The sequence below is a fragment of the Athene cunicularia genome (genome assembly GCF_003259725.1).
Source record: "Athene cunicularia isolate RWA chromosome 1 unlocalized genomic scaffold, athCun1 chr1_part1, whole genome shotgun sequence".
Taxonomy (NCBI): Eukaryota; Metazoa; Chordata; class Aves; order Strigiformes; family Strigidae; genus Athene; species Athene cunicularia.
The window spans coordinates 28,422,817-28,435,149 of NW_020799091.1; positions in this window are offsets into that span (position 1 = coordinate 28,422,817).

Here is a 12,333-nt window from a genome sequence, read left to right on the forward strand (position 1 = left end):
ACTGTACACACCTAAAATGCTGGCATATTTTAGCGTAAGAAAAGGATACCTGGCAGGGATGTGAACTCTGAGTTTCTTGCTTACCTCTTCAAGTAAAGTAGCATGGCCATTCTAGGCTTGGGGCAGATGAACTCCTGCTCCTAATAACAAGTAATTACTGTTATTGGTAACAATCTGTTGTGGGTTTTTTAATATCTGTTTTTCCCTGAAATGTATTAAGCAGCACTTGTAAACCTGTCTGCCAAAAAACTGTGACAAGGGTAACCTACAGAGGCAACAAATGTCTTAAGAACTGATACTTGACAGAAGCTTATTTCAAAATTAGTTCTTAGTCACTTATGTTTGAAAGTTGGGGTTTTTTCACATCAGAAATTTCCAGATGACCAAAAGTTAGATTAGAAAATTACCCAGACTTTTTTGTTTTGTTTTGAAGTAAACATCTGCATAATCTTTAGTTCATCTTATCAGACACATTTGTCCAGTTCCTGGTTCATGTCCTGTTAAGGTATTGCACACAGTTGACAAAGTCTAGAGCTTCACTGTAAATAAACAGTCAGTTTGGCAATGGACAAATGTTTTATAAACATTTTGTAGTTTATTAATACAGCTGATGTCAGTACATGAAAACTAACATTCAATAAGAAAAATCTGCATTCAGTTTTCAGCCTATGTTTCTATTTCCTTGAGGTATAGTAGACACCTTGGCATAACGTAGCAGCACATAATGGTTTGTGAGTTTTGAAAAGGTGCAGGCCATATTGTGCTGCCTCAAAAATACAAGGATTTCATCATCCTGAAGAGAAAATATCACTTATGAATTAGTCAATCTTGTGATGCTGATGTCTGTCATACTTTAGCAGCACGTAAATATTGGTGTTAAGACTGTAAATATCTCCAGTATTAACTGTGCTGCTGAAGTAAGGCTAGCCACTTCTGCATGTGAGTCATTGAAAAGGACGTTTCATGTATTTCCTGATGCCATTTTGTTGTTATAGTTTATATGTTGATTGTTTATGAACACTTCCTTGGCTTTTGTTTGAATTCTCATCTATTCAGAAACAATATTTGGGACTTCGTAGTATCTCTGATGGTAAATATAGAATAGACATATACATATATATTTAAAAAAAAAACCTTTTAATGCTTTGGTTTACATGAAAGCTGAATTTTTTAATGGAGCCATCTCAAGCTACATCTGTCTAGCAATGCTTTGGTAAGTGTGTTTATATAATATATTTAAAATTACTAAAATGGTGGTACTTTAAATGTCAGTATTTATTAAAGTTCTTAAAACTCTGTGTTTATTTTTATAGCCTTAATGAATAGAACTGGGAAATGTTTTGTCATGTTTTTAGCAAAATTGAGCACATACAGCAAAAGTGTCTTCCAAAACTTTTAACAAAGCTTATGAGACACTTCATTTCTTAAATTACTGTGTCTGTAGACAGGTAACAATTTTATGGTTAGAAATTTAAACTGTGGATTTGACTGAATTTACTAATTTTTTTTTTCTCATCTTCCACTAAGGTGTTTTTCTTGTAGGGGAATCTTTCATTGAGATGATTGAAATCGCTGCAGTGAGAATGGAAATTGGGCTTCTTTCCTTTTAAAAGCTGTATGCAAGAACTGTGTGGTGAGTCAAACGTAGACTAATGGTTATGTAAATGTCACTAATTTTAGATACAGTCAAGATCTGAAAGTGTGTTTCCTTTTAAGATTTTATTTTCTTCACTATCATGACTCAGTATCACTTGCTAATCTCATTTTATTAGCCCTGTTATATTTTACCATTAAAATACACATGCCTTCTTCAATTAAGTGCTCAAAGACTCAAGTTTATACATCATTCAGATTTTTTTTTTTTTAAGAAGAAAATAAAATGCTTATCTGCACTGTGTATTTGTTTTGACTTCTGGCTTCACAGGCATGCTTCTGGTACAGTTGCACAGGTACAAACATGATATAGATGAATATGAATCCAAGTTGTTAGAATTTATAAATCTGCATTATTTGACCATATGAAATTTCAGCCCGGTATATGTGCTGGTAAAAATCACACGTTCCTTGGCTGTACCTGCAGTAGATTTGAACTGGTGAAATTACTGATGGCTAAAATTTCCAATTTAGTTCAGACCTGAGTAGTTCTTAATAGTAAAATTATGAAGTATTAGCCTACAATTTTTCATAAAGTAAATGCTTCTGTGTATACACTTACCTACTACAGGTCTCTTAAGATATGTGGCCAAACTGAGGTTGACTACTTGGAAAAAATATGCAATCTGGCTCAAAGTTGGATAGCTTTCTCACTGAGGCTTCTTTAAGTAGCACTATGTTATATTTGCTTATCTGTAATTGCTTAATACTAAAGACCTCCACATACATTTCAGCTATTTGAAAGCTTAGAAATGCTTGAAAAGACCAGACTGTGGATTATAAAGAAAAATACACTGTTCTTCCACTGTTTCCCTGCTTTAAAGGTCACCGATTTTTGTTAGCACGCTGCAGACTGTGGTGCTTGCAGGGGCCACCCATCCTGTTACTCTTGTAGATCCAGTATTTTAATGTATCTAGGCTTTTCCTCCAGGACTTCTATGAGTAGATGTGAATCTAAGAGCTGATCAGAAAGATTTGAGAGCATGCAACAAGTAAATCTATTTTCACAGCTTTCTCAAAATCCAGCAGCCAAACCATTTGTCCCTGACTACTTGTGCCAGTGCAGGCCTTCGTGTGAATGGTGAAACAGGCTGCTTCCTTCCATGCAAACCCCTATGATGGGCACAAGGCAGAGGATGGCAGGGAGTGGGAGGAAGCAGAAGGGGAAAGGTTGGACTGCCTTGTTTGGTGGCCCTAGCAGCTTATAACAGTTTAGTGACGTGATGAAAATACAATTCGGGCATTTGCAGAACCAGAGCTCAACTGAGGAACCAAAGTTTCCATCTGGATTAAGAAAATTACTGCAAGTGTTTATGAAGGCCTACTCAAGTTATTTGGTTCCTAAACCTTTGAAAAGAATGTCATATTTCTCACATGGGTCACAGCTGTCTTACATAATATTAACAATTGTATTTTCCAGAGGTTTACCTGCGTGAGCAGTGCCAGAGCCTAGGGCTGAACGGAACTCCTTCTGCATTGCCACTCTGGGGTCCTAAGGATTGTGCCTGATGTAAGAAAGGAAGACTCGCTGTTTTCCAGTCAGGTGCTTATTTTCTGCTAGGCTTAGGAGCTGTACAGGAAGAAGATGCTTAATTCATATTAAAGGTAAAGAAAGGATAGGCCTGCTTGAAAACAAACTGAGACTACTAGCTGTATAGGAGTGAAGACAGCTAGTGAGAGGGAGTGTGTCTGAAAACCTAATGTTGAAAGGTTGGAGCTGAGAACTGATAGGTGAAGGACAAATCTGATGAACTGGAAAATTGAAAGGATTTGGTCAGGTTGGGAAAAGATTGGGGCTTTTGTTTGCTTTTTGAAATTGGAAGCAGGAGCAGCCTGTTAGAAGAGATCTGGTCTGAGTCAAAGAGAACAAGTCAGGCTTGGGGAAAGGGGTTTACGCATCTCGGATCATTCCTAACATTCACTAGAGTGCTCTGCGCTTGAGATCCAGCAGGGAATGCAGACTGTTAAGTCGGAGTTTTTGCTGTTGTCTGTGAAATCATTTGTCGATTTCATCATATTCCACACAGAAGAGGGCAACCTTATTAGTGCTCTCAGCTACTTCATGAATCTTGGTCCTGAAAAGGAATCCCAAAATAACAAAGTAATTGAGGTTGTAAGGGATCTCTGGAGATCATCTAGTCCAAGTAGGTTTACTTAGAACTATGTCCAGTCAAGTTTTGAATATCTTCAAGGATAGAGACTCTGCAACCTGTTCAGTTCAGATAGATATTCCTGTATTACATGTTGTGCCTGTTGCCTCCTGTCCTGTCACCGGACATAAGTGAGAAGAGCCTGGCTATGTCTTCTTTCCTCTCCCTTTCCCCCATCAGTAGGCATTTATAAACTTTGATAAGCTCACACACATGCAAGCCTTTTCTTCTCCAGGCTGGGGTCCCAGCTCTCTTGGCCTTTCTTCTTGTGAAAGATGCTTCAGTTCTCTCATCTTTGTAGAAGTAAATAAAATGTTTCAACTAATATGAGAATTGGAACTCAAAGGGGGAAATGCTTTGGGGGACAAAAACGCAAAACACAACCTAATAACTGTAAAAAGAACATTAAGTTCACAAAATGAAACACTAAGATAACTCCTGCTTTAAGATTCTGCAATCTTCATTTGCCCCCTTGTGTTAGTGCACTAAGAAGCAATCTTCATGATCCATACAGAATACTTAATCTAATGTTAGGGTTGGCCTGGTGTGGTGCTGAGCCAGGGAAGATGTTTGTGGCCTGTGCAAGCAAGAAGACTGATGCTGCTATAGGTGTTCCAGCAATTGGTAGAAAATTCTGTAGCCAATGGAACAAAAGACTGCAAGTAGGGGAAACAATGTCTTCATGGTTATGTCCAATTCTTCAGAATTATCATTTGACATTTATTTTTCTGCCTTTATTCTTGCATGATGCTAAACAAGTTACCAGGCCATTGTTTTTGTAATACTTGTATTCCTCGATTCAGAGGTGTCTGACTTCAAACACCCACGTCTGATGGAAAATCTGGCTGTTTGCATTTGCAGCTGAGCTTCTTAGGAGTTGTCATTTGAATTATAATATGTAATGTTATGTCTGCCGGTCTCCTATCATCTTAAACTGTGTGCCTCAAACTGTTGCATACTACTACTAGTTTCTACATTTCATTGTCCCATTTAAAATAGGGTAATAGACAATTACTTTGAAGGGCTGTTGCTTTTTTGTTTGTTTAAAAAGGCCACGTTTGTTTAGTAGCTGTACTACAGTAATACATTTCCTCCTGGAAATGCATTTATTTATTAATTCTGGTCTCAAAGGAAGTGGTGAGTAGTGTGCATCTTTTAAAGACCAGATCTGCTTCCAACTTCCCTTGTTACCAGCTTGAGCTGAAAAAACGAGTTTTCATGTTGTTGATTCATGATCTATTTGTCCAGTCCCGTGAACTCCAAAATACTCTGATTTATCAGTGTCCTATCTTGTCACTGGTTGATTTTGTGTCTATAGCTATTATTATTAAACACTTGTTTGTCCCATTTTTGGAGTGTGGTTTCCTGAGTATCACCTTCAAATATTCTGCAAAATCTCTTATGCACTAAAGATGTTCATGTTTGAATTTCATTGTATTTTGCAAGAAATTTACCTGTAAAAGATCTATTTTGCAGAAAGAATGAACTAGTGAAATTGTAACACAGTTTCTTTATGTACCATGGTAAACAGTGCATCTTTAAAAATGTAAAGCGACTTACACCCATGTATTTAGGACTTTCACAGGCCACTGTTGTTCAAATTTCGAAAGCAGTTTTCCTGGTACTGCATGTGTCACACTTTACTGAGTGAGAATGGTTCTGTGCTTGATATCCAGATTTGAAAAATGTTTCAGCTTTTCCCTTAATCATGCTATCTTGTTAAGTATTGGGGGAAGTCTCTCCTAATCAGGTAGCAATACTAGCAGTAACGATTGAAATTTGAAATGTTTAGACTCCTTTTACGTTCTTCATCACCACCTCCTGTCATAGAAGTCACAAGAAATGATTGAAATGTATCCGAAGTGGTGAGCTACTATTTTACCACAGTTAAATGAAGAATTGCTGCTCTGCTTCAAGTTAAAAACAAACAGGAAAAAGTTTAGAACGTATTTAGAAGAAAACTTATGTCCGAGCTAGATGTGAATCTCCTTTCTAAGGTGGCAGTTGTAAGCGTGTATCGGAAGAAAATGTTTAACTCTAAGCAAGTATAAGAAAAAGTGACATTGTTCATCTTTTTGTGAGGGGGCTAATATCACTGCAGTATTAACTTTTTAACTCTAAATTAAACAGTTTCTGCTGGAAGTTATTTAATGACTCTTAGATGCAACAACTTTTTTCAAATTTGAATCACTTATCTGTCTATACAAATCAAATTTATCTAATATTGCTTCCATCTCTTAATGCAAAATTTGAACCCTGTGTTCAAAAGTTCTGAAATTAACAAATTAATTATAGCAGCATTTACTCAGTTTGAATCTTCAATCTTAAGTATATAGTGCTGAGTATCTAGAGGCTGACTGACTTAGCTTCTGTTGAGAGATGGGAATAATGTGTCCATAATGTTTTCTTCTGCTGTTTATAGCCATAGGAGACAGCCATGGATAGAAAGTTTCACGTTACCCTATGGTTTTTGCAGGGCAAGCATGTGGCTTTACCTATAAAGGAACCTTCTGTCAGCAGCTTTTACACTTTTAAGTGGTTTTAAAAGTAAAACATTTTGGAATCTCTCATAAAATACTCAAAAAAACCTTAAGTATTATAAAATTCGAACCATACAAGGCATGAATTATAGAATATAAAGTCTCAAATGTATACATTTTTAATATTTTATTGAAATAAATGCAAAGGAAAAGCTTCAGGGATTATATTATTGGACCAGCTAGAATAGTCAACAATTATATATGACTATGGTTCTGCAGTCCTGTGATTCTGAAGCCAGACAAGTTTGGGACTGACAGAGTCTTCCTGTTTCCTTAAATATTAGCCTGGCTCTGATATTTCCATGGTGGTTTCACTGAATGACTTCGGGTTAGTTTTTGGTAAGCTCAGCCAGCTGAATGTGCTTGCTGTGAGAGCAACAGTGCTGGCACCAAGGAAAAGTTCCCTCTGCCTTTGAGAACAGCAGTCCAGTATTAATTTCCATTGCTTAAACCAGTGTAAGGAATATTCAGGGCCTTATTCTTCCTTTCTTGATATTTCTACAGACAGACTTTGCCTATCTGCTCTTTAAATCAGTATCAAAGGGGCTAACACCATCTTGATCTACCTCTTTCCTTCTACAGAAGGTTGTTGTCTACATATGAAACTAACACTAGATGTGGCTTCTTAGCATATAGAAACAGCTGTGACACACCTTTCCTGTCATCTAGACAATGTGAAAGGCTCCCCCTTTTCTAATAAGCAATATCTGTTATTTTCAGACATACCAATAAATATATAAACTATATTATCTATCTATGTGTAATGAAACTTCAGACACAATCCCAAGAAATTTCAAGTAGTATCAGACAGATGAAAAAGAGCTCTACTGTTTTGAAGGTATGAAATCTATTAAATGAGCTGTGCAACAACTAGTTTTAGGAAGTGTGTGTGGATAGTAGCTTGTACCGTCAGAGAAAGGATTTCACTGCAGATTTGATAACAACACGTAGCCAGACAGCCCCCTGTTGGTTGTATTGTTGTGGAGGTTCCAGAAATGACTTGTGCTTGAATTCAGCAGTTCACTGCATTCAACAAGCTGTTATTTTTGTTTCCATATTACAAACAGAGAAAATGGGGGAAATAAATTGTGTGCCTGTCTTGTGATAAGATAAATGTTAAAGCTTAGTTAAATAGGGTATCTGCACTCAATTTCTTAACGTCTTTATAGAAGCTTATTTTTTAAAGAGCTGCAGTGAAAATATAGAACCGTACTTTGTACTTGTGATCTAAACTTAAGACTAGTATACTTTAATATCACATTTACAACCTGGCTAATGAAAAGTATTTAGATAAGCTTTTGTCAAGAGTGCGGGCAGTGCATTTTAAAACATAGAAGTTTGTAATCTAGCAGTGAACTAGCCAGATGTAGGCTCCAGTCTTATTTAATGACTGGTACTCTTGCAGGCATGTATGTCTATCAGAGCTTCAGCTATTTAACAAGGTGCAGTTTTACCAAGAGCCTTGGAGGTTTTTTTTATTCATGTTGGCTTTGCTTTAATCTATACTTTTGTATATGGCTTAAGTTGCTACTAATGTAACTAGCTGCCTACTTCCAGTTTGTATTTACCCATGTGTCAAGAAACCAAAAACCTTGTTCTTCAAAGTTTCTAAAAAACTGAAGGACACATTAGGTAGTTTGGCGCTTTTTTAAAAGTGTTTGTAAAAGGAACCTAAAATCTGCTGTGTAATGGTCACTGTATATCCATGTGCACTGCTGTAGGTACTGTATGAATGTATGCAAGCAGATATTATCTAGAATCTGATGATGTATCCATGCTTAAAAGGCACTGTTTGTGGTGGAAATGGGTGACCCAAGGAAAGTTTCCAAGAAGAACTCTGAGGCACTGAAAACTCTGCTCTGAAATAAGCAATACAGAGGTGATCTCTTTCTGCATCAGGCATGGCCTACTTTGGAAAAGCTCATCTTCATTTGAAGAATTGGAGTTGTGGCTAAAAATCCATAGCTGTAACAGGAGTAGAGAAACTGATGTGAGAATTAACTGTCTACTACAACACAAACAGAAGACTAGTACAAAGCCAAGAAAGCCAAAGTGCTTAAGGACTCTTATTTCTTTCTCCCCTTCGGTACACATTTAAAAAATTGACTGTAATCAGATATCTTGGAACAGTTGGCAAAAACAACAGAGGGTAAGGATACATGCTGTGATTGAAGAGGGGGAATGGGAAAGACAGGGGTAGACCAAAGAGCTGCTTAAAAATTGTCATGGCTTGCTAAAATCCATCAGAAGAGTTTTAAGAAACTGGCTGAAGTGATCTCAAGGCGAGAGCACTCTTCCACAAAACAGAAAACCTGCATGTCAGAAGCCTGAGGGGATTCAAGTTCACATCTCCTGCTTTTGAAAAAGTGCCCGGTGGAAGTTGCCCACAGATGTTCCCCATCTCTTGTTAAATCAAGGATATGTGCAAAAAAGAAGTCACAAAATGGTTTTGTTCAAAGGTTGTTGGCAGTGATAACTATTACCGTTAGCAGATGAAAGCAAGCTGCAGGTAGGATTTCAAAGGGTAGTGGAATTTGCTTTTATTGGACTAACTGTGCAGTTCCTTGCAAGTTCCATATTCTTTTCCTAAGATGTTTCCTGAAGTAACAGTAAAATGAGCATACAATAAATATAAGTACCCATTAAAGCTCACTAAAGGAATACCTTATGTTTCCAGTAGATGAACACTAAGATAACTGAATATTTGTGAATTGCATCACAGACGTCTATTATGCCAAAGTTCTGGGTTTTATTGCTAAAGAGAGCACCAGTAAAGGTGGCTTTAAACTGCTTTATGGTCTTACTTTCTCTAAAGCTGCTGAAGAGGAAAGTGGGGAGCAACTAACAGCGTTAAAGAACTTCACAGCTGTTCAGCAACCAGCAAGGGGCTTTGCCTCTTCCTTTCTTCAGTCTAGGCTCAAACTATTTTCTTTTTTCTATGTTTGAAGAGGCTTTTTGAGTTGGGGGGGGGTGTGACAGGAGGGTTTAAAATCTTTGTCACAAATGAATTTGTATTGATGAGTCTGTTCTGTGTTGAAGAAGATTCAAATAGCTTACCCTGACTGGAAAAATTATAACGCTTTTCCTCTTCTGAGGGGTGGTTATTTTCTCCATTTCCAATTTAGAATTAAATTTCAGGACTTCCTCACAGTTCTTGGAGTATCTGTAACTTGTTTTGTTCAAGCAGTTCTGGTAGCTTAGACCATACAGGTTACTTGCAGAGCTGTGCTATTGTGATCCCATTATTTTATGCTTATTCAGGCATAAAGTAGCCTGAGAAAGGCACTACCTCACACTATGAAAGTATCTTGGTTTCCTCTGCACCTTTTTCTCTTTAGCTATGAGTTGTCCGGCGCAGTGGATATTTTTAATGGCAATTGACAAATTCTTAACTGTATCTCTGTTTTTTCACATTTATTTCAGAGTTCTTGTAAAAATAGCACCTGGTCCTGGTGATTTATAGTGTTTGAGTTTCTCAGGCTGCCAACAGGCTCTTCCTTTGAGACGTCTAGGCCTGGTGAAACTACTCTGATTCCCCATAAAGCTTGTCCTTGGGATTGGAATTTCTCTGTCACCCTCTATATTAAAACCAAATAATTTATATTGAGCTTCTTTACCTTTGCCAATTTATTTCATCCTCCTCTTGGTACTACATAGACAAAACCAGAAAACCTCCTGGATGCTAATATCTTTAAGAATACCTGGAACTATTCTCCATGTGTGTGCAGTGGTACACAAGCACTGTGTGCAGCCATTCGTACCTGTGCATCTGATACTTTTGTATGGGGGGACTGTTGTTCAGCAGCACCTGTGAAAGCAATAACTGTGTGTCTTTGTGCAAGAGCAGTGTTAATCCTGCCGTCCCGTCGTTCTTCAGACTACCGGTGGCTATGAATAGAGCTTTTCATTAGCCAGTGATATACCAGGTAGTCTTTTATTATTCACTAATTTATAATTAAGTGGCTGTTAAGATTGGGTTTAGTTTTAGAAATTGTAGCATTTCTGTTATTTTTTTTGTTGGAGAAACTGCTTTAGCAGAGGAGGAATTCCACATCAATGCATACCTCAGAAATGAGCACAACCTCCCTAACATTCATTCAGACACTTACAGTGTAACGTAGTGGTGTCATTAAAGACTGTCTGCATAAGATATATTTACTTGGTGAGCATTGTGTGAATCTTCTTAGAAGGCTGAGCAAACAAACCAAAACATCTTGCCTCAAGATGTCAGAAGAGATACAGGCACATGGCCTCTGGTTCTAGTTTGCCTGAGCAGAAACACAGAGAAAGACCAGAACTCTTTTGCTGTTCCCACTTCTTGCCTTAGGCTGTCAGCAAGTCTCCTAACAAGGCTAGACCTTGATTAGAGGGTGACAAGGAACAGAACATTTGCAAAACAGATTCTAATTTTCTCCCACATAAATTCTTCTGAAGTTAAGCATAGCTCAAACCTGGCAACACCAAACTGTCTGATGATGCAGTGTTGGAATTACCTTGGATATTTCACGGTATGTGGTCTGCAGTTCTTATATCCCTCAGTGGCTGAAGATGCTGGAGCAGAAATTATCAGCAACAGTGACTCCAAAATTGATTTTGACAAGGTTAAATCACCTTTGGATCCTTCAGCTGCAAGCAGGCAGAGTAATTTTATTAGGATGGGCTGAGATAGAGTTAATCTTCCCTATAACAGCTGTCACAGTGCTGTGCTTTGTATTGGTAGCTCTGAAGGTCTTGATAACACACCAGTGTTTTGGCTACTGCTGAGCAGTGCTGGCGCAGCATCAAGGCTGTCTCTCCAACATTCCTCCCTCACCAGTGGGCTGGGGGTGGGCAAGATCTTGAGAGGGGACATAGCCAGGACAGCTGACCCAAACTGACCACATTCCATACCATATGACATCTGCTCAGCAATAAAAGCTAGGAGAAAAGAGGAGGAAGGAGGGCATTCATTATTTATTATGCTTATATTCCAGAGCAACCACTACACCTACGGAAGCTCTACATCCCAGGAAATGACTGGATATCATCTGCTGATGGGAAGTAGAGAATAATTTTTTTTTTCCTTTGCTTTCATGAGTGACCTTTGCTTTATTAAATTGCTTTCATCGTGCCCCATGGGATTTTTTTCCATCTTATTTTCTTCACTACCCGTCCTGCTGAGGAGGGGAGTGAATAGAGTGGCTTTATAGGCACCTGGCATCCAGCCAGGGTCAACCCACCACAGCAATCCAGCACTTCACTGTCAAATCAGGCTCAGAATCACCCATTATAAGCCTCCATGTATGTCCAACCTTCCATGCTGATTCAACCATTCTCTACTCTGCTGGTACTGAAAGATCATTTTCTATATGTTTCCCATGTCCTGTAGGACTAGTTCCATAGAAAATATTCAGGTGCTCCATCAGAACCAGAAGAGGACTGAAAGGTTCTTCTGTAAGGTTCTATTTAGTGGGACATCCTACACTAAGTAGAGAGGTCAGGTGTGTTCACACTAGGGTAGCTGGCAAGATGGGAACTTCCTGCATTTTTCAGCATCTCTATATTCTCACTAACATTTCTTAAACACCAAGGGTCCTCAAGGTCCACCAAGGTGCCATCCAGACCTCCAACTTCAGCCTTCAGTGAAAGCCTGTTGTTGCTATGTCACTAGCTATCGTAGTAGGGTCCATGTATCATCCTGTTTCTCACCACCGGGCAGCTCCTGACTTGTTACTTGCATCCCATGAATACAAAGTCTCCAAAGATCCAGTTGACAGGACAGTTTTACCAAGCCATTACTAAATGCCACCAGACTAGAACATTGTCTCAGGACAGCCTTCTCTGGAAGGAAAGCTACCTCCAAAACCAGCAAAAATGAAACATCTTGAGCAAAAAGAAGATGAGGTTCATCTCTGGTGCAGAAAAACCTACCTTCCAAAAATGAGGGTCTCAAATAGGGTATGATTAATTAAAATTGCAAATGCTACTTTAAAATGGTAAGAATTGCCACT